This window comes from Diceros bicornis, unplaced genomic scaffold, assembly GCF_020826845.1.
Source record: "Diceros bicornis minor isolate mBicDic1 unplaced genomic scaffold, mDicBic1.mat.cur scaffold_61_ctg1, whole genome shotgun sequence".
Lineage (NCBI taxonomy): Eukaryota > Metazoa > Chordata > Mammalia > Perissodactyla > Rhinocerotidae > Diceros > Diceros bicornis.
Window position 1 is genome coordinate 2,513,948 of NW_026691491.1, and position 23,072 is coordinate 2,537,019.

Here is a 23,072-nt window from a genome sequence, read left to right on the forward strand (position 1 = left end):
TTCTTGCCCAGGGTTGGGAAGTTCTCAGCTATTATTTCTTTGAACAAGCTCTCTGCTCCTTTCTCCCTCTTTTCTCCCTCTGGAATACGTATAATTCTTAGGTTGCTTTTATAATTGCGTCATATATTTCTCCAAGAATTCCTTCATTTTCTAAAAATCTGAGTCCTTTCTCCTCGTCCACTGGAAGCATTTCTATATTTCTATCCTCTAAATCACTTATTCTTTCAACCATGATATCAGCTCTATTTTGTAAGGATTCTAGATTCTTTTTTATCTCATTAATTATGTTCTTTATATCCAGAATTTCTGCTTGTTTTTTTTTTAATAGTTTCAGTCTCTTTGATGAAGTATTCCTTTTCCTCATTAATTTTATTCCTGAGTTCATCGAACTGTCTGAACATTCTTGTAACTTGGTGAGTTTCTTTATGACAGTTATTTTGAATTCTCTGTCATTTAGATTGTAAATTTCTGTGACTTCAAGGTTGGTTTCTGGAGATTTGTCATTTCCTTCTGCTCTGAATTGTTACTGCAGTTTCTTATGGTATTTGATGAACTTATCTTTTGCCTGCGTATTTGTGGTAGTATCAGGTCGCAGACTGGTGAGGGTGGGCCTCTTTACATAGTCTATGGAATTGAATGCTAATCTCTTCCACAAACAGCCGTGTGAACACATCCAGAAATAATGCTTAACTAGCTTTCTGGGCATCCCTTAGCTCTGTCAAGTTGACACCTGAAATTAACCAAAAAGGGTCAAGTTACAGAAGTGAGATGGGGGGATCTTTCACTGGGTCAGGAAGGAAAAGGACTGAGGTGGTTTTGGAAGGATCTGGAATTTTCTGGACTTTCTCGAAGAGCTTTGATAGAGCAGTCTTAGCAGTCATGGGGAAGGAAGCCTATTTCAGAGGGTCAAAGAGTGACTGAGAAACAGAAGGGCAGAGAGGGAGTGGAGGTGGACGGCTGTGCCTTGTGCCTCCTGACAGTGGCCTCTGGATTTAACACAGTGATGGCTCCGTCCCAGAGCCCACAGCTTTGGTGTGGGGCTGACTCCTCACTAGGACTAGGGTGTTCTAATTCCTCAGTGTGAGCTAATCTGCATATTCCAAATCCCCAATGTCCTAGCAATGGGGTGTCAAATGGCCCTCTCTGGTCCAGCAGGATCCAGGCACAGGACCCTTTATGGAACAGGAGGAGGAGCTGGGTATACACGGGGTTCTTACTTGCCAGACCTGGAGTTCTGGGGAGTGGAGCTGAGCGAGGTCACAGTGTAGGAGCCGCTGACAGGGTTTGAGGCCACCTGGGAGGAGAGCAGAGTAGGGGTGGGCATCAGGGACGGTCAGGACAAGACCTGCCCCCTCATTTGTATGCTGCATCTCTGTGCCTGGACACAATCTACTCCTCAAGTCTCGTTACCAAGAGCTGATTTCTTCCCTCATTGACTCTTTTCTTCCTTCTTCTTATATTGTTAAATTATTTTAAGTTAAATTTAGCTGGGTTTTCTCTCCCATACATTTAAAATTATTCCTTACTGATTCTTAGATGGAGACTGTGATTTCAGTGAGTTACAATGAAAAATGAAGGAGTTCAGGGGTGATAACTGTGGACCTGAGAAATTTAAATGATGGCATCGGGCATGGTCCATGATCTTCAGGATAGCCATATGATAAGCCACATGATAATCAGAATTTTTAAGACAAGGTACTGTTAGGTTTTATGGTTTGAGTGAGAACAAAGGGAGAGGCCTACAATTGACACACAGTTTACACACAGCAGAGAACCCTCCCTCACCTCTTCCAGCTCCTGGTGGTTCCTGCTTCCCTGTCTTGTGGCAGCAGATCTCCAATCTCTGCCTATGTCTTTCACATGATCTTTTTCCCTCCATGTCTCTGTGTCCTCATCTCTTCTTATAAGGATGCCAGTCACTGAATTGAGGGCCCACTCGTTTAATCTTCTCAGCAATCCTGGAGGTAGATACTGTTGTTATCCTCATTTTATAGGGAGCCTCAGAGGGGTAAGTTAACTTGTCTAAGACTGTACAGCTAGGCAGAGGCAAAAATCAAACCCTGACCATTTGGCCCCAGCAGCCATACTGTTAGCCATCTTGCTGCACTGCCTTATAAGTGAGCATGGGTGAAAGGCTCTTCAAAAGTTGGGAGGAATTCCTGATCAGATAAAAACATCCTAGCTACATCATGTGAAATATTTCAATTATTTATTTAGATTCTGCATTTTTATCTAACTCTGGGAGCTAGTGAAATGGTCTCCCTTAGTGCTGTAATATTCCAGCTGAATCAGGTGAGCCGTGAAAAGCAGAGTGCCCATCTCTAAACTGCTCACATTTCCAATAAAAGGAGCATCCATTTGAGTTGGCTTTTTTGGAGAGAAGAAATACCTTCAAGCTCCACTGAAGAAAACTTCAAGCAAGAAGACAGATGTGTGCCTAGTGTGCAGTGGCTTTGCAGTGGCTTTGGCTGTGGATTTGAGCCATGTCAGGAGAGGTGGTAGAGCTGTGAGCGGAAGAAGCCCCACAGCAGGAGACGCACCAGACGAAGACACCCCAGCGTTACACAGTGGGAAGAGTTCCATCCTGAGAGGACAGCCTGCAGCTCCCAGGATCTGAGTAGTATTCATAAGACCAAGGCAGCCACTGTAGAGCCCAGGCTTATCTCCAAGGGGTGAAGTGACCCGTGTTCTGGAGGGGACACCTGGTTAAAATAAACATCCTGGCAAGGGGAAAGGAGTCATAAGACTATCCTGAAGTGCCCATATTTAAAGAGGAAATGACTTAGGTTGGAATTGCCGGGAAGCAGATCCTGAGACAAGGATTTGAGTATAAGTAGTTTATGTAGGAGGTGGTCCCAAAAATCCCAAATAGAGGAGAGAGGAAAGTGACAGGGCCGATAAAGAGTGTGACTGAGTAGGTTACCTCTGTGAGCAGCTGGAGCTCAGTCCCCTTACGGAACCTTGGAAGACTGTAGAACATGCCTCAGAGTTATTGCACACGGGGGTGGGAAAGGGAGGCGTTTACCCTTCCCCTCCCGTCTGTCACTGACTGAGTGTTGTGCCTGGCTCCACTTCTGGCAGCTGCACAGCAGCGAGGGAAGTGCTCCGGCCAGGAGGCATGGGTGCTTGTAGGAGGACACTGTGGGCATGTACTGGGGTGGTGAGGGCCCCAGGGATATGGGCCTGGCCTTGTCATACTTGCTACAGGAAAGAACAGTAGGGGAAGGGGGTGAAGGAGTTGGGTTCTTACTTAAAGTTGTCTGTATAAGCCTCAGTTTCTTATCCTTGCTGGCCCACAGTGCTTCCTTCACCAACAGTCCCCTTGAATCACTGCTCAGTTATACACAGTGCACAAGAATCTCCCTAATGTGCGGCTCTGAGCGGTTGCCCAGGTTTCTAATACCAAGCCATTGTGCCTTCATGGGGATGGTGACCCCTCAGCTCTGCCATCCTCAAAGATGTGACTTCATTTGACCCAGAGCGATGACAAGTCGAAAGGTAGTCTCTCTGTGTTCAGCTGGACCTCTTTTATCTTAATAGCTTTTAATTCATGTGTGTTTCTATTCAGAAAACAATTAGAAATTAAACTGAATACACAAACAGTTTTTCAAGTCCTGGCCCTAAAACTAGATCTGCAGGCCTGTTTTCAGGAGAGGGTAGTAACTGCTCTTCTCTCCAGGCTCGCTAGACCATGAGCTCCCGTGGGGCAGGGCCCAGGGCCCCTTCCCCTGCTACACCTGGTGAGTGAGAATGGCCCGCTGACTTCAAAGAGGGAGAGGAGACAGCTATTCTCTTTGAGCCAGGTGTGCACGCCTCCCATTTCACATGGAGTTAGAGGGCAAATGAAGTTTGAACTCTCCACATCCTGCTTCCTTTTAGGGGTGCCTTCCAGGTGGGTAGTGGGGAATGTGGCTCAGATTTACAGCTAACACTTACATTGGTCTTACTGTGTTTCAGGTACTAAGGTCTTTATATGTGTGTGTATATAAATATTTATAAATATACACACAAACATAAACATATACACACTCTCATTGCAACAACCTTACAAAGTAAGAACTATTTTTGTACCCATTTTACAGATTAAGAAACAGAGGCCAAAGAAGTTAGGTAACTTGTTCCCAGGTCACACAACTGGTCGGTAGAAGAGCAAATCTCAGCAGACTGGTTCAGAGCCTTAATTAATAAATATATCTACTCACTTTTCAGTTACTGGAAGAAAGATTTCACTTAGGAAAATGATGAGAGGGAGACTTTCTTTAAGGGATTTAGCTTCTCTCGTAGTCAAGAAAGAAAATAACAATAAAGTCTTACCTTTTGTGGAAATGTTTGGCTACCCAACTATCGTTCCTTTCGCCTTCTCTGTGGTGAAATTATGGGACAAGTGTGTTAGGTGTCAAGGCTCTTACAAGTGAGAAAGCTGTGTTCATACATATAGGTGCACATCTTACAGTGGAGTGATGGGGAAGAGAGAAAAAGTGAACGAGAATGGGAAAAGGAAACATAAGTCGATTTTGCATGAGGCAGATAAATTTTGTGAGTAACAGTTTCTTTTCTCCTTTTGATAGTACAAGGGATTACAGAGGCCTCCACAGGAGAACAAATATTGATTTCTTGTTCTTTAGAAGACTTTCCAAACTTTGTGTACTTATATTCTATGAAATACTGTATTAGTAGAAAAGGACAGCCTGCTTCATATAGTCTGAAAAAAAATGTTAGTGCCTAGAACTTTTTTTGGAAAGGAATCTAGCAATAACCATCACAGTTAATAGCCATATATACTTTATCCCAGCCATCCAACTTTTGGTAATCTATGCTCTAGGAATAGAAGCTCTAGTTAATTTAATAATGTTAATATAGTGAAAAAAAATTAAATATATGAGGAAGGAATGGACAGGTGGTTAATCCATTTTAGGAAAAAGGAGCCTGCCTGTGGATGAGATTGCTTTTTTAATTGTGGTAGAGTATGAGTTGCTTTTATCTTTACTCAGGTCTCTCAGAATTAGAAAATGGAGTTGGTGTTCTGTCTCTCTGTGGTAATTCTTTAGTGAACAGGGAACTCTAAGAGACATAGTTATATCCTGAGTCACCCTATTTGGGAATTTCCAAGCAGATACAGGGCATATTAAATTGTATTATAAAAGAATGAGCTGTTGCCTTGATATTCTCAGACACTTGTTAAGCTTCTGTTCTTTACTTGAAACCAAGACTTAACTTGTATTGTTTTGATGAAGGCAGTTGCTTTGGCTTAGAGTTATTGGGGAAAATGTTGAACAAAAAATGTTCCATCATTTTTGGAAAATCACCTACTGGTACAATTTAGGAATGCTGAATTTCTCCTGAAGCTTCTGTCTGCTTTTCTACTCTTCCCATTTACCCTACAGGGACTTGATTTTATTTATCAGGTACAAGTTCCACTTAGAGTCTATTTTAGTAGATCTGGTTTTGTACTGGTTGTATTTACTAAGAAATTAGACATAGACTTCAGATTCATTATTAGGGATTTTTATTTATTTTTTCAAAAAAGCTATGGTTCAGTAACACAATTTGAGTTTAAATGATTCAGTTTTGAGAATTGTAGCATAAGAAATGGGCACTGGAGTGCTTGTGTCTGGGTTTGAATCCTGTGACAGAGAGCAAATTGTTCAACCTTGCTAAATCTTGTAAGAGTGGGGATAATAATAATGGTTGTTTTGAAGATTAAAAAAGGTAATAGATATCTGCTTGACATCTGGTAAGTGCTTGACAAATGTTCACTGATCTTGTCACCACCACTCTTACCACTGTCACCATCATCACCATCTTTATTCTCCACTAGGTTAGCCATACTTTGGTCCTGGCTTCTTGCCGCTGATCTAGGATAGTGGAGAGGCCAGCTATGGGGGTAGAGAGGCTAGCTATGAATTAAAGAAATGGGAAGTAAAGCCCCCTGGTGGTAACAACTCATAATATATTGATTTTATAGTGATTTATCCTACAAAATAACTTAGAATACATCCTTTGAAGCCTAAATTTAATGGATCCATTTTAAAATTTAGATAGTTCCAATGACTATTGGATTTAATGGCCAGAGACATCTCTTTGTGGCCTCAGTTGAGAAAATTTGGTTGTGTCTATAATCTGTCACAGTGGCAAAAAGGAAAGAACAGTTACAAATCACATTGGTGTGGTGTCTTAGTTGGCTCAGGCTGCCATAACAAAATACTACAAACTGGGTGGCTTAAACAACAGAAATGTATTTTCTCCCTCTTCTGGAGGCTGGAAGTCCAAGAGCACGGTGCCAGCAGGGTTGGTTTCTGGTGAGGCCTCTCTCCTTGTGTTGCATGTGGCCACCCTCCTCTGTGTCCTCATATGGCCTCTCCTCTGTGCCTGTGCGTGGAGAGAGAGCGATCTCTGCTGTCTCTTCCTCTTCTAAGGACACCAGTCCTATCAGATTAGGGCTCTACCCTTATGACCTCATTTAACCTTAATGACCTCCCTAAAGGCCCTGTCACATTGGGGATTGGAGCTTCAACATAAGAATTTGGGGCCAGCACAATTCAGTTTATAACACATGGTAAAGTAAAATAATTCCTTCAGGATTGTTATATGTGTTTTTATTAAGGGATATTTTTGAAATCTTCTTAATGTAATTTAAGGACTTGTTTATGTGGAAACTAAAAAGTGATAATTATACTGTGTGAAAAGCTGAAAATTTAGTCTGACAGCTCTGTTTCCATTCTACATTCACCTTGATGCTTCCCAATTCCCTTGTCTGGGGAAAAAATATATTAAGAAAAAATTAAAATTTCCTCAGCATATTGTAAAACGAAGTATAACAAATATTTTTTCAAAGTACAGTAGTGGTCAAGATCCTCTTGCTTTGAAAATTCCGGTTAGTAATTATTAACCGAGACATCATTACAATAATTCTAAACTTGCTGATATCTCCTTATATATGTCCCCTCTTTTCCTCCAGCAAAGAGGAATGCCTGATTGAAGAAGTTACCTTCTGTTCCTTAATAAGTATTTTCAGTTGTGTTTGTTTGCTTTGCTATCACTTTGCCCAACTCTCAATATTTTTTAAGAAATTGCAGATGGGTAACTGTGACAGGAAAAGGAAGAACTGAACTAAAATCTTTGATTATAGATTTACCTCAAGCACTCAACTACAGAAAGTAATAGGAAGGCGTAAAAAAGTTGATCATTATGTCAGATCCTTAAATTCTGATACACGATCCTTCTTTCGGCAATAACATCTGTCTCTCAAAAACCTGTCAATTCCTAATATTATTCTAGTGTCAACAATAATGTGAAACGCGACATTCTCTCTTCAGCTTCCCTGGTTCAGAAACTGCTTTGAGAAGACGCATAATTATGTTCAGAATTTTAAGATTCAAGACCACCCTATTTCCTGTTGCTAAGCAAACCAACTGACAGACTATTTTAAAAAAGAAAAGAGACGCCTGTCTTTGTGCCTGTTCTCGGCAAGTGGGAAATCTGCCAACCTGCAAAAGCCCAGCTTGTATTTCGCTAGAGCCAATATTTTACTTTGCAAATGTTGAGCCCGTTCAAATGTAGCATTACCTTATGGTGAGCAGGAGTTAATTTTTGCAGATTTCTTGTACATTTTTTGTTATAAAAGTTTAAAGTATTGCTGGTGGGCATGTAAAATGGTACAGCCACTTTGGAAAACAGTTTGGCAGTTTCTCAGAATGTTCAATATAGTTCCCATATGACCCAGCAACTCCACACCTAGGTATATACTCAAGAGAGGTAAAAACATGCACACAAAATCTTATGTGCAAATTTCAAAGCAGCAGTATTCATAACAGCCAAAAAGTGGAAACAACTCAAATGTCCATCATCTGATAAATGGAGAAACAAAATGTGGTATATCCATGCAATGGAATATTATTTGGCCGTTAAACGGAAGTACTTATAACTGCTACAGCATGGATAAACCTTGAAAACGTTATGCTGAGTGAAAAAAGCCAGTCAGGGGCTGGCCCAGTGGTGTAGCGCTTAAGTACACGCGCTCTGCTTTGGCGCCGCCGGGTTCGCAGGTTTGGATCCCAGGCACAGACCTATGCACTGCTCATCAAGCCATGCTATGGTGGCATCCCATATACAAAACAGACGAAGATGGGGACAGATGTTAACTCAGGGCTAATCTTCCTCAGCAAAAAGAGGAAGATTGGCAACAGATGTTAGCTCAGGGCCGATCTTCCTCACCAAAAAAACGAAAAAGAAAAAAGCCACTCAAAAAAGACCACCTATTACACCTATTGTATAATTTTATTGATATGAAATGTCCAGAAGAGGCAAATCTTTAGAGACAGAAGGTAAGTGGTTGCTAGGGCTGGAGGTTGGGGAGGATGGGGAGTGATTGCTAAAGGGTATGGAGTTTCTTTCTGGAATGATGAAAATGTTCTAAAATTGATTGTGGTGATAGTGGCACAGCTTTGTGAATAAACTAAAAAACTGCTAAACTATATAGTTTAAAAAGATGAATTGTATGATCTGTGAATTATGTCTCAATAAAACTGTTTTTAACAGTTTCAATTAAGTTAAATTTGTTAAATTTGGGGAAAAAAAGCCAAGAAGACAATGTTCATTTTCCTGGCATAATCCTTTACAAACAGATTTTGGGTAATTTCTTTTTCCTGTGTTTAGATTGATCTTTACATAGGTATAAGCATACTGAATATATAATTTTTTTTTCATTTACCATATTTCAGCATTTCCCTTGATGTGACATAGTCTTCATTTGCCTCATTTTTATGACTTCCTAATCTTGCCTATTTTGTTGTCATATAGGTCGCTTCCAACTTTTCATGATTATAAATAATGCTGCAAATGAACTTGTTTGTCCACGTAGCTTTTTTTTCTGTTAGGTTTATTTCCTTACAATGTTTCCATGTAGAATTATAGAATCAAAGGCAACAAGGATATTTAGGACCCTTAATGTCTGACTCTTTTCCAAGAGGATTCTGCCTGTTTATTCTGCTACCAAGAATGCAAGAGCTTCTATTTTACCTATCATTCATCAGTACTGGGGGTTATAATTTTTTAAGTGAACTTTTCATTCTAGAATAATTTTAGGTTTGCAGAAAAGCTGCAAAGATAATATCAAGATTTCCCTTGAATTCCTTACTCAGTGTCCGCCATTGTTAACCTCTTACATTATAGTGCCACACTTGTCAAATCTAAGAAACCAACATAGGTACATCACTATTGACTAAACTCCAGACTTTATTCAGATTTCACCAGTTTTTCTATTAATGCCTCTTTGCTGTTCCAGGACCCAGTCCAGGATTGAGTGTTATAATTTTAATTTAAAAAAATTTAATGTAATGGGTATAAAATGATATTACATTGTTGTCAGTCTTGTTTTTTGTTTTTTTTAAGCCAAGTTTTTAAGGGAATATTTCTAACTATTTTGTTTGATAGGAGAAAGATTGGAAGTTAATTTCCCTCCCAATAAACTTAGTTTATCGGGGCTGGCCTGGTGACACAAGCGGTTAAGTGCGCGCGCTCCGCTGCAGTACCCAGGGTTCGCTGGTTCGGACCCCGGGCGCGCACCGACGCACCGCTTGTCAAGCCATGCTGTGGCGGCGTCCCATATAAAGTGGAGGAGGATGGGCATGGACGTTAGCCCAGGGCCAGTCTTCCTCAGCAAAAAGAGGAGGATTGGCAGATGTTAACTCAGGGCCCATCTTCCTCACAAAAGAAAAAAAAAAACTTACTTTATGAAAGTGTTATTCCTGTCACTTGAAAACTAGAAACACACTTCTGCGGTCTTCCTGCCAAAAATGCATAACCAGAATGTAACCATGAGGAAACATCAGTCAAACACATATTGAGAGACAGTCTACAAAGTAGCCAGCCTATATTCTTAAAAAGATGTCAAGGTCAAGAATGACAAAGACAGACTGAGGAGCTGTTCCAGATTAAAAGAAATTTAAGAGACATGACCCTAGATTGGATCCTGAACCTGGAAAAAAGTTGGCTACAAAGGAGATTGTTGGGCCAATTGACAAAATCTGAATGTGGACTGTGGAATGAAAAATAAGATTGTATCAATGTAAAATTTCCTGATTTTAATCATTGAACTCTGCTCATGAAAGAGAATGTCCCTGTGGACATTTGGAAATACATACTGAACTGTTTAGGGGGAGAGAGGGAAGATGTCTGTAACTTACCTTCAAATGGTTCAGGAAAAAATAGTATGCATATATATAAACATACTCACATGCATGTATGTAGAGGGAGAGAGAATGATAAAATAAATGGGGCAAAACATAAACAATTGTTAAATCCAGCTAAAGAGTATTAGGGAAGTTTCTTGTATGATTCTTGCAACTTTTCTGTAAGTTTGAAGTTATATCAAAATAAAAAGTTACCCCTCTCCCCCTCCAAAAAAGTAGAACTTTTTTCCCTATTGAGTCTCCTAAATAATTTTCTATTTATTCCTATTGGGTCTCAGCAGATCCTCAAATACAAGTTGCCTCCTTTGATCCTTATGGGGGAATAATGCACCAGACTGATTTTTATGCATAATTAAGGGTAATCTTTTTATAACTCCTGATTTATTACATGCCACTAAAATATAATGTTCTCATTAATTAGTGTATTACTAGAGTTTGTTGAGGACCCAGAGTTCCATATTCTAAAAAGTCTGGAATTCTTGGCAAAATGGTACTTAATAACTACTTGCTATCACAGAGAATTGTAACTTCTCCTGTTTTTAGGAAGTACCCACTGTTAACAGTGCTTTTTTGAATTGGTCATTGTTTTCAGTTCCTGTGGTTACGGAAGCGTTTACTGTAAGTTAAATCATGGTTTTGTGCTACTTTTGTTGATCGCACAGGTTACCATTTAGACTCTTGTTGTTTCTCTCCGCTTCTTGGCTCTCTGCATTCTTTGTCCAGTGGAAATGGGCCTGGAGTCTTCTGCCTCTCTTAGTGGGTCAGAGGAGTTTGAGAACTACTGGTTGCAAGGAGTAACTCAAGGCACTTCCTTTGGCCCTCCCAGGTGGCTTTCTCATCTCTGAGACAGGCCTACACCTTTGCTTTATGTCTTGGCCTTTAACAGACCAACAAAGAGGGAGGGACTGCTGTGTACTCCCTGAGCTGGGTTAGTAATTTCTCTGGTATTGGTTCATCAACACTCCCTAAATGAGTCTTGAAAGTGAAATATCCAGGGCCTTCCAAACTCACAAGTCTGGTCACTGATTTGCCTCAGGTCTTCACTAAATGACCGCTATTGTGTACCTACTCTGAGTCCTCACGTGCAGCCAGCTGAAGCTCAAGCACAGTAGCACATCACTTGGAGCCATCTTTATAAATAACTTATTTTGAGAACAGGAAAAATGAAAGTAGTTGTTACATTAGGGTACTGGTAATAGGTGATTTTTGCCTGTTTTAAAATTTGTCTTTGTTATTATATCAGCTTTTCAATTACAAAAGGAATAGAAGACACATTGTATCACAAATACTGTTCATATTGATAAATCAGAATGTTGATTAATATAATTTTGCTAATTAAACCATATGGTATAATGGAAAACTCTTAGGAATGACGTAATGGCCTCTTTGGATGGTGAAATTGCAATATCCTCTAAGGCAATCTTGACCCAACAATTTTATTTCTAGGAAGCTGTCCCACTAGTATTGTCACGTTTGCAGATAGACATACACTCAAGGATATTGTTGCAGCATGGTTTGCAGTGGTAGATGGTGGGAAACAAACCAAGGTCCATCAAAATGAGACTGGTTAAATAAATTATGGTGCATCTATAGAACAGGATAATATGCAGCTGTTAAAATTGCAATATAGTCTCTTTGCCAGTCCAACAAGTAAGAAACTTAGAAGTCACCACTCCATCCTAACAAGTAAAAACACAAACAAACCAAAAAATCAGCAACTCTTCTTCAGTCTGTCAGAGAAGTGAGATCATAGGGCAGTCCACTACTCCTAAAATTGGAGGGACCGCCAGGTGCATAGAGAAAACACAACTTACCAGAACAGAGCTGAAACCTCTACAATAACCAGTGCTGAGAGAGAGAAACCTCAACTGTAACTGACAAATTGCTGGAGGCTCAGTGTAAATAGGTTCAAGAGATTAAAAACTCCAGGGGGACTAGTCATAGGGAGACTCCCCTCTTTTGTGAGTTTACAGGTCCTCACAGTGAACATCGGAGAAAAATTCCCTCATAATTCAGGTAGAGGAATGGGGAAAAGGAACCATTTTTGAAATGCACTAGAGCATTCTGTTCTTAGCAGTATCTGCCCTCAGGAGAAGCTATTTAACCAGAGCCTAACTGATCTAGGGGAAGGGAAATACCCAACTCCAGAAGGCCCTAGGCTTCTATGTGGAGAAAAGGAAATAACCAATTCCAGCCCCTTCTACCCTTGAACCTAAAATTGCTCTAAAAAGATGATGTCTTAAAAATCAATTGACTTAGATGCATGGATTTATTTCTGGACTCTCAGTTCTGTTTCATTCATCTGTATGTCTGTCCTTATACCAGTACAGACTAGAATTACTCTAGTTTTGTAGTAAGTTTTGAAATTGGGAAGTGTGAGTCCTCCAACTTTGCACTTCTGTGGAAGATTTTTTTGGCTATTCTAGGTCCCTTGTATTTCCATATGAATTTTAGTATCAGCTTGTCAATTTCTGAAAAAATGCCAGCTGGGATTTTGATAGAGATTGCTTTGAATCTGTAGATCAGTTTAGGAGTATTGTTGTCTTATCAATATTAAGTCTTACATTGCTTGTACACAGAATGTGTTTCCATTTGTTTAGGTCTCCTTTAATTTTTTTCTTCAATGTTTTATAGTTTTCAGTGTATTTGTCTTGCACTTCTTTGTTAAATTTATTCTGTTGTATTTTATTCTTTTTGATGCTATTGTAAATGGAATTGTTTTCTGATGTCAATTTCAGATTGTTTATTGCTAATGTATAGAAGTACATTATTTCTATTTATATATTGATCTTGTATCCTACAACCTTGCAGAACTTGTTTATTAGCTCTGTTTGTTCCTTGTGGAGTCCTTTATATAAGATCACGTTATCTTCAAATAGAGATAGATTTACAGTGATGCATCACTTAACGATGGGGATATGTTTTGAGGAATGCATTGTTAGGCAATTTCACTGTTGTGCAAACATCATAGAGTGTACTTACACAAATCTGGATGGTATAGCCTACTACACACCTAGGCTATATGGTACTAGTCTTTTGGAACTACCGTCATATGTGCAGTGCGTCATTGACTGAAACATCATTATTCAGCACGTGACTACTTTTTCTTTTGCAGTTTAGATGCCTTTCGTTTCTTTTTCTTGTCATACTTCCTGGCTAGAATCTGCAGTACAGTGTTAAATAGAAGTGATGAGAGCAGACATTCTTGTGTTAATCTGAATCATAGGGAGAGAGCTTTCAATCTTTCACCGTTGACTATGATGTTAGCTGTGGGTTTTTCTTAGATGCATTTTATCAAGTTGAGGGAGTTCCCTTCTATTCCTAGTTTGTTGAGTGTTTTTTTCTTATCATGAACACGTTGGATTTTGTCAAATGCTTTTTCTGTGTCTATGGAGATAATTATTCAGAGGGATTGTCTTTTATTCTATTAATATGGTATGTTACATTACTTGATTGTCATATGTTGAACCGACTTTGCATTGCTGGGATAAATCCTCCTTGATCATGGTGTATAATCCCTTTTATATGTTGCTGAATTTGGTTTGCTAGTATTTTATTGAAATTTTTTACATCTATATTCATAAGAAATATTGGTCTGTAATTTTCTTGAGACATCTTTGTCTAGTTTCAGTGTTAGGGACTGGCCTCATAGAATGAGTTGAGAAGTATTTCTTCCTCACCTGCTTTTGGAAGAGTTGATGAAGGATTAGTGTTAACTATTCTTTAAATGTCTGGTAGAATTCACCAGTGAAGCCTTTGGTCCTGGACTTTTCTTTAGGGGAAGTTTTTTGATTACTAATTCAATTGCTTAACTTGTTATAAGCCTATTTAGATTTTCTATTTCTTCTTGAGTAGATTTTGTTAGTGTGTGTCCATCTAAGAGTTTGTCCAGTTCATCTAGGTTATCTAATTTGTTGGCATACAATTATTTTTAGTATGCCTTTATAATATTTTTTATATCTGTAAGGTAGGTAACATAGTACCCATTTTCATTTCTGATTTACTTAGTAATTTAAATCTTCTCTCTATTTATTTATTTATTTATTTATTTATTTATTTATTTGTCAGTCTAGCTAAAGGTATCTCAATTTGTTGATCTTTTCAAAGAATCAACTTTTGGTTTTGTTGATTTTCTGTATTGCTTTTCTCTTCTCTAATTCATTTATTTCTGCTCTAATCTTTATAATTTTCCTCCTTCTGCTTGCTTTGGATTTAATTTGCTCTTCTTTTTCTAATTTCTTAACATGGAAGTTTAGGTTACTGATTTGAGTTCTTTCTTCTTTTTTGATATAGACACATACAGCTATGAATTTCCCTAGTCTAAGCACTGCTTCTGATAGGTTTTGGTATGTTGTGTTTTCCTTTTCATTCATCTCAAACTATCTTCTAATTTCCCTTGTGATTTTTTCTTTGACCCATTAGTTATTTAAGAGTGTGTTTTTAAATTCCCACATATTTTTGAATTTGCCAAATTTCCTTCCTTTATTGATTTCTAATTTCATTCTATTGTCAGCAGAATTCATACTTTCAATCCCTTTAAATTTATTGAGACTTCACTTATGGCCTAACATATAGAATGTTCCATGTGCAGTTGAGAAGAATATGTATTCTGCTGTTGGGTGGGTTGAGTCTTCTGTATATGTCTATTGGGTCTCATTGGTTTATAGTTGTTCAAGACCTCTGTTTCCTTATTGATCTTCTATCCAGTTGTTCTATCCATTATTGAATGTGGGGTATTGAAGTCTCCAACTACTATTGTTGAATTGTCTATTTCTCCTTTTAATTCTCTCAGTTTTTGCTTCAGGTATTTTAGGGCTTTGTTGTTAAGATATGTGTAGATATATAGATATAGGTATAGATATCTGTTTCTCATTGTTATAAATTTGTCATAAACTGATCCTTTTATCATTATAAAATGTCCTTTGTCTCAAGTAACAATTTTGTGTCTTAAAGTCTATTTTGTCTGATATTAATATAGCCACTCTAGCTTTCTTTTGGTTACTGTTTGCATAGTATATTTTTTCCATGAGGCTTTGTTCATATACCCTTTTCTGTCTCTTTGCTTGGAACCTCTTTGTGTCTTTGAATCTAAAATGAGTCTCTTTAGACAGCATATAGTTGGATCATGTTTTTTATCCATTCTACCAGTCTCTTACCTTAATGGTAGTATTTATTCCATTTAAACTTAATGTCATTATCGGAAAAGTAGGATTTGCATTTGCCATTTTGCTCTTTGTTTTCTATATATCTTTTTTTGTTCCTTTAATCCTCCATGCTGCCTTCTTTTGCACTAAATATATATTTTCTAGTATACCATTTTAAATCTCTGTCATTTATTTTGCTGTGGGTACCTTGCTGTCATAATTAATATCTTAGCTTATAATAATCTAGTTTGGATTAATACCATTTTAATTTAAATAGCATACAAAAACTTTGCTCCTATATAGCTCCATTCTTTTCCCACTCCTTTGCGATGTTATTGTAATACAAACTTAATCTTTATATCTTATATGCTACTCATCAACATAGATTTATAATTACTGCTTGATGCACTTGTCTTTTAAATTATATAGGAGAAGAAGAAGAGTTACAAACAAAAAATATATTTATGCTTTGTTTTATATTTCCCAATGTAGTTACCCTTACTAGTGCTATTTATTTCTTACTATGAATGTGAGTTACTGTGTAGTGTCCCTTCATTTCAGCCTGAGGGATTCCCTGTAGTATTTCTTGTAGGGCGGGTATGGTAATGACAAATTTTCTCTGTTTTTGTTTAGCAAGGGATACCTCAATTTCTCCTTCATTTTTGAAGGAAAGTTTTGGTGGATATAGAATTCTTGATTGACAGTCTTTTTCTTTCAGCACTTTGAGTATGTTATCCTACTGCCTGCTGGCTTCCATGGTTTCTGATGAGACATCAACTGCTAATCTTATTGAGGATCCCTTATATATGAGGAGTCACTCCTCTGTTTTCACTTTCAAGATTCTCTTTTTCTTTGGCTTTCAATAGTTTGATTATGATGTATCTAGGTAAGGATCTCTGAGTTTATCATACTTGGACTTTGTTGAGTTTCTTTAAAGTGTAGATTAATGTTTTTCATCAAATTTGGGAAGTTTTTGCCATTATTTCTTCAGAATTTCTTTCTGCACCTTTTTCTTTCTCGTCTCCTTCTGGGACTTTCATTGTGCCTATGCTGGTATGCTTGATGGTGTCCCACAGATCTCTCTCTGTTCATTTTCCTTCATTCTTTTTTCTTTCTTTTCCTCAGTCTGATAATCTCAATTGACTTATATTCAAGTTTGTTGATACTTTCTTCTGCCTGTTTATATCTGCTGCTGAACCCTTCTAGTGAATTTTTTATTCTGGTGATTGTACTTTTCAACTGCAGAATTTCTATTTGGTTCTTTTTTTTTTTTAATAATTTCTATCTCTTTATTGATAATCTCTTTTTGGACATTGTTCTCATACTTTCCTTTATTTTTTTAGACATGATTTCCCTTAGTTCTTTGAACATATTTAAAATAGCTAATTTAAAGCCTTTTTCTAGTAAGTCCAACATCTGGGCTTCCTCAGGAATAGTTTCTTTTGACTGCTTTTTTTTTTTTTCCTGTGTATGGGCTTTATTTTCTTGTTTTTTTTCATGTCTCATAATTTTTTGTTAAAATTTGGACATTTGAAAATAATAAAATATGACAACTCTGAACATCTGATTCTCTTCCTCTCAGAGTTTGTTGTTGCTGTTTGTTTACTGACTTTCTGGACTAATTATGTAAAGTATTTTTTTGTCATGTGTGGTCACTGAAGGGTCTATTCACTTATTAGTGATCAGCTAATGATTAGACAGAGTTTTTTGAAATGCCTAAAACCAGTAAGTTTCACAGTCTTTGACAAGGGGCTTTGAGTGTGTCTTCAGGCACACCTTCAGCCCTCATCCAGACAGTTTACAATTCCACCTTGACCTTTGCTAAGTGCTTGCACAGAGCCTCAGGGTAAGCCTGAGGTGAGAGCTTAGGCCCTTCTCAGGACTTTTGCTGAGCATGCCCAAGGCCTGAGGGTGCAGGTGGCCATCTGGATTTCCAGGAGTATGTTGGAGCTTTTCAAAGCCCCCTATGGACATCTTGTTAATCAGCTTTTCCTTTTAAGGTTTTTGGTTAGCCTGTTGTTTGCCCAACTGTTATCTACTGCCCAACTTTTATATACAGCCTTGATGTTAAACAATTGTCTCTGATTTTTTTTTTTTTTTTTGTGAGGGAGATCAGTCCTGAGCTAACATCTGATGCCAATCTTCCTCTTTTTTCTGAGGAAGACTGGCCCTGAGCTAACATCCGTGCTCATCTTCCTCCACTTTATATGGGATGCCGCCACAGCATGGCTCGACAAGCAGTGCGTCAGTGCATGCCGGGGATCCAAACCGGCAAACCCCGGGCTGCCGCAGCAGAGTGTGTGCACTTAACCGCCTGCACCACTGGGCCGGCCCCTGTCTCTGATTATTTTTGACAAATACCCCCAAGGAGAAGGCTTTTTGCACTGTGTGAGCTCCAAGTCAAGTCAAATAAAGACAGTCTTGTGAGTGTAGCCTTCCAGGAAACCACCAGATAAGTCACGTAATGACAGTTCTCTGAGAATGGGGCGTTGAAGGAATTCCATCTCTTTTCCACTCCTTCCAGTAGCTGTTAGACTGCTGGGTTACAGGCTGTGGATTTTCAAAGTTACCGCAGACCTGAAGAGTGGGAAATGAGAATAGGACAAGTTAAAGCACCATAAAGTGTACTGTTCCTACCAAGATTCAGTTGTTTTTCTTGAGTAAATGCTCCCCTGATTGCTGCAAGCCTGTGGTTAATCTCCGGAATTCTAAGTTATTTTCCAGTGTTGAAGATGTTTTCCAGTGTCACTGTTTCTTTTATGAAACATAGAATTTTGAGAGGTTCTTATTCTACCATTTTCTCTGACATCTCTGTTCATTTGTTTTTAACATCCAAGTTGTTTCTTTTATTTTTTGGAATAGAAGAGATGGTATATTTGAAGAGAAGCAACACCTGATTCTGTTGCAGCTGTGTTTATAGCATTTTCTGTCTGAACATTTGGGCCTCAGTTTTTCCATATGCAGAAAAGGGGTGCAAATACGTCTCCCCATCTATTCTGTAGGGCTCTGTGAACTAAATGCTACTGTATATGTGGAGATGCTTTGGTCTCTTTGGAAGAAAAGCACTTAAATTCCTCAAGGCTTCAGGGTTGTTACTTCCAGTTCTGCTTCCCACTGTGTGTCCTTGATCAAGCCACTGAACCAATTGCTTCTGTTTCTTTTTCCACCTCTCCCCTCCCCTCTCTCTTTTCAAGGAAGAGACAATGTTCATTTTCCTGATAGACATGCCAGTAAATTTAAATTGCTTTAAATGTATTTAAAATGATTTGAAGATGTTCAGGAAAAACTGTTGTTATTTGAGGTTGACTAGAAATTATGGCTGTTTGCACATATGCAGAATATTTTAATGCAATCTCGAATGTGATTATTGGAGGGTTTTTTATATTACACATAATACCAGAAATAGAGTTTTGAAACCTCTGGTAGTCCTTTGTATGCGTCTCTCTCTCTCCCTCTCCCTTTTTTTTTTTTCCATCAGGTACCTTCCTAGCTCCATCAAATCTGAGCATCTCTGAGGAAAGAGGCTAGAACTCACAGCTGTTTTTTTTGCTTGTGGCAAAATATACATAACATAAAATTTACCATTTTAACCACGTTTAAGTGTACAATTCAGTGGCGTTAATTACATTCACATAGTTGTGCAATGTATGCATTTCTTTTTGAAAAATATAGATTCCATAGTTCCTTGACAATATTTGCTTTGTGAACCAACACTGTTTTTAAAATTAAAGAGTATGGACTATACCAGTTTTTTGCTCATTCGTTTTGTAGGAAGCCATGAGTTTTATAAACATGGTAGCTGTTGATTTCAATGGTCATGCTTCCTTTACCTCATTTCATTTCTGAAAACAACCTAAACAACCTAATTGTTCATACACAATACATTTAACTCACGTCTCTTTTGGTGCTGCAGGTTGCAATGCAGGCAGGGATTAACTTGGGGACAGCTGTGTCAAGAGGATTGTATCAACCAGCAACAATCTTTATGGGCCGCCAAATGTCAGCCATCTCAAGCACTGGAGATGTTAGTACAGAGCGGAAATCTCCCCAACCCACGAAGAACTTCAGAACAATTCCTGACCCATGTTCACAGCAACAGACAGCCCAGAGCAGTGATGTGACAGACAGCTATGTAGTCTGCACTAATAGTGGCACACAGTGCTTAAATAAGTCTGACAAAATAGATGGAAGGACATCTCTTCAGATTGATGAGAAAATGCCAGTCACAGCCAGCCCATTGTCTGAGGAGGAAGAGACTCATTGCTTGGAGATAGGAAGCAACTCACATCACGGCAAGAGTAATTTATCTGAAAGCAGAAAGTCTGCTGAACTCCATTCCCTGTTACGGGGAAGATTACGTCCAGGGAGCAGAACCACTGATTTAAAGTGTGACAGTTCCAGCAGATCAGGGGCATCAGAGGGAGATATACTGACACGGGAACATATTGAAGTCAAGGAAGACAGTGCCAGACTACCAGTCGCTCCGATATCAGTCTCAGAATACTGTGCATCTGAAAGTAAGTGTTCTCAAGAGAAGCATTCTGCTCAGGAAGGTTTCTCAGGTGGGGTGAGAGGCTGAGATTGTTTGCTGATTTTTGTTGATATTTAGTTTTTCTGGGTGGTAGTGGTCTTATGTAAGAACAAAGTGTACTCTCTAATTTTATCTTTTGTCAAAAAACAAAGTACAGTGCTGACTTTGCCAACAAATTCCATTCTAATGAATTCTTAAATATGTATGTGGAAATATTCTTACAAGCGAATTCTCTGATTTTTAAACTCATTGTTATATTTTTAATATATTTAATAAAATATTTTTAATGAGTTTTTAAATACTGTAATTAATCATAGATTGTTTCTACATGTTTTAACTGATGAATAATCGCACTCCGTGAGGTGGAACGTCTTACCTCGCTTCTCCCTGCACTTAGTGATCAGTAGTCTCTTCATATCCCCTGTTACAGATCATCCTCCTCACGGGGACCCCGAGGCACAGAAGCCCTTCAGGAAAATGCAGCAACAGCAGGAAGAGGAAGGTCTGAGCAGCAGCAGTGACCTCACAGTTGCCGTAAGTGAAGATGATCTGATTTTAGAGAGTCCAGAACCACAGCCAGATCCCAGTGACAAGATGGAGGGAGAAGATGGAATAGAGGCCTTAAAATTAATCCACTCTGAGCAAGAAAGAGGTGCCCTATCCACCGAAAAACATAATTGTATTTTGCAAACTCTAAGCTCTCCTGATTCAAAAAAGGAATCCTCCGCTAACTCACCAACAAGAGAGTAAGCCATTGAATTTTTTTTTACTATTCTGTTTTTAATTATAGACATTTTTAGAGATCATTCCACTGGGAATGTATTGTCGAACACTCAGTCATGAATGTATAAGTTCCTTACTCATAAATAATCTCTTAGCAAAGGTCTAATTTGCTTTCTTTTCTTTTTTTATAAAATAGCTTTAAAAGTCTGAATATCATTGAAATCATGGTGATTTGCAGTTTATAATTATATCCAAACAATCCCTGGTTAATTCATAAGTCATTCCCCCCACCCCTACCCTCCAGCCTTTTAAGAAAACAAATCATTTTGAAGTTGTGGTAACACAGAAGGTGACAAACGGTTAAACTTACTAGGAATTCAGCTTTAGAGGCTAGGAACTTTGTATCTAATTAATTTGCTTAATCCTAATATCCCTTGCCATGGTGTCATTTTTGTCATACGATTAAATATGAGTTAATAAGTTCTTCTAAGTGTATATCTAAGCCAGCTTTCCTTTTCTGAATGTAAATATGAGAACACTGGAATCTTTAATGTTAAATAGGAACAACATCAGTGTTATACATTTTGAGCACTTATTATAATATCCAACTCATGAAAGCTCATGTATAATTTTTTATTATTGATTGGAGGTACTAGGTGGAATTGTGTAGAAAACATGGAAACTGTTGAAAACCAATTCTGCAATGAAAAATAACTCTAATAGCATCAAATCTCTTTTAGGAGTGGAAGGAACCTACGTAACAAACTAAGGTAGATCTCGCCTTTTAAAAATGAAGAAATCAAGGCTAGGGGCATAGGAATGACACGGAGGCCGTTGGGGCAGACCTTCCATACAGCCTGCCTCCCCAACCCACATGCCACCACTAGAATTTTCTGTTACACTGTGATGCCATCACTCTTTCTTTCCAACAGTCCCAGCAACAGTGAAAAGCCAAGTGGGCATCCTTGTATATGAGGGGATATGTTCTCTTTTAGAGCAGCATTGCACCTTTAATGTATTGCCTCTTACCATTCATTATCTACTTATGGTGAAAATTTTAATTTATAGTCTGATTGACTTTAAAGTGATGTTCAAGAAATATTTATTAATAGCACATCCAAGTACAAAGTACTTGTACTGTGGATGGAAGAACCAACATGGTTCCTGTCATTGGGAAATTTGATTTATTAGAGTGGCAAGCCAAATGGATTTTTTTGTGTGTGTGTGAGGAAGATCGGCCCTGAGGTAACATCTGCCAATCCTCCTCTTTTTGCTGAGGAAGAATGGCCCTGGGCTAACATCCATGGCCATCTTCCTCCACTTTATATGGGACGCCGCCACAGCATGGCTTGACAAGTGGTGCGTCAGTGCGCACCCGGGATCCAAACCAGCGAACCCCGGGCCGCCGCAGCGGAGCGCATGCACTTAACCGCTTGTGCCCCCGGGCTGGCCCCCCATTGGATTTTTCTAGTAAGAATACTTCTCTCGTCAAAGAGGTACAGGTATTATATACTACATCATCAGAAACTTTATTACTAGAGATAGAATGTATCTGTTTTGGGTTTCGTATTTGTAGGCTTCTTTTTATAGCAATTCATTGGACCAGTAAGTAGTTTGGTGGATTAACTGGGGGACTAGCGTACTTACCCAGGACTCAGGCTTTTTCTGAGATGAAAAAAGTTGGGTATGTGTATAGAATTAAGAATGTTCTCTCTCTCCTTCTCCTATATGACTGACTTTTTCCTATGATCTTAAAGCCAAGTTCCTCAGAATTTTGGGATATAGTTTTCCAAAATTTGTTAGAAAATATGGGCATTTGGGGAATTTTTGAATAGTTTGTCCTAATGGAATGGTCCCAGAATGAAAGGTCAGTCACCAATGGTTGTTTTCTGTCTGTTACCAAATTTGAGCCCATTGATTTTTCTGTGGTAAAAGTACTACCCAGGGGCCGGCCCTGTGGCTTAGCGGTTAAGTGCGCGCACTCCGCTGCTGGCGGCCCAGGTTCGGATCCCAGGCGCACACTGACGCACCGCTTCTTGGGCCATGCTGAGGCCGTGTCCCACGTACAGCAACTAGAAGGATTTGCATCTATGACATACAGCTATCTACTGGGGCTTTGGGGGGAAAAATTAAATAAATAAATAAACAAAACAAAAAAAAAAGTACTACCCAGGAATAGGTTGAAGGTGGTTTAAATGATCCTGGTTAACCTGCTGACATCCTCACCGCTTTTGAGGCGCTGCGTTCTCTTATTTCCTCTTTAGCATGAGCTCTTCTCCTTGCTCTGAGGGTTAATTATTCATCTGAGACTATAGTGTCATATTTACAGAGCTAATACTATGACCTCAAAGGTTCATTATCTCAGTTTACTTTAGGGTCTGTTGGGGGCCTGGAGAAAAGTCACTTGAATGAATTTTAGTTAACAAAGATCGAGAGATGGGACAAAGGAAGACACATAGAAGGATCTGAACAGGAAAGCGGAAC

General features: G+C 38.7%; 1 long non-coding RNA gene across 1 annotated transcript; it reads right to left on the reverse strand.

Moving 5' to 3' along the window:
- Positions 1–1,859: 1,859 nt before the first annotated feature.
- On the reverse strand, positions 1,860–11,293 carry LOC131403253 (uncharacterized). Its single transcript, XR_009219334.1, has 3 exons — positions 11,202–11,293; positions 4,315–4,362; positions 1,860–1,958 (listed from the first exon to the last, which is right to left on the reverse strand). It is a non-coding gene; the product is annotated as an uncharacterized LOC131403253 (long non-coding RNA).
- Between the last annotated feature and the right edge of the window lie 11,779 nt (positions 11,294–23,072).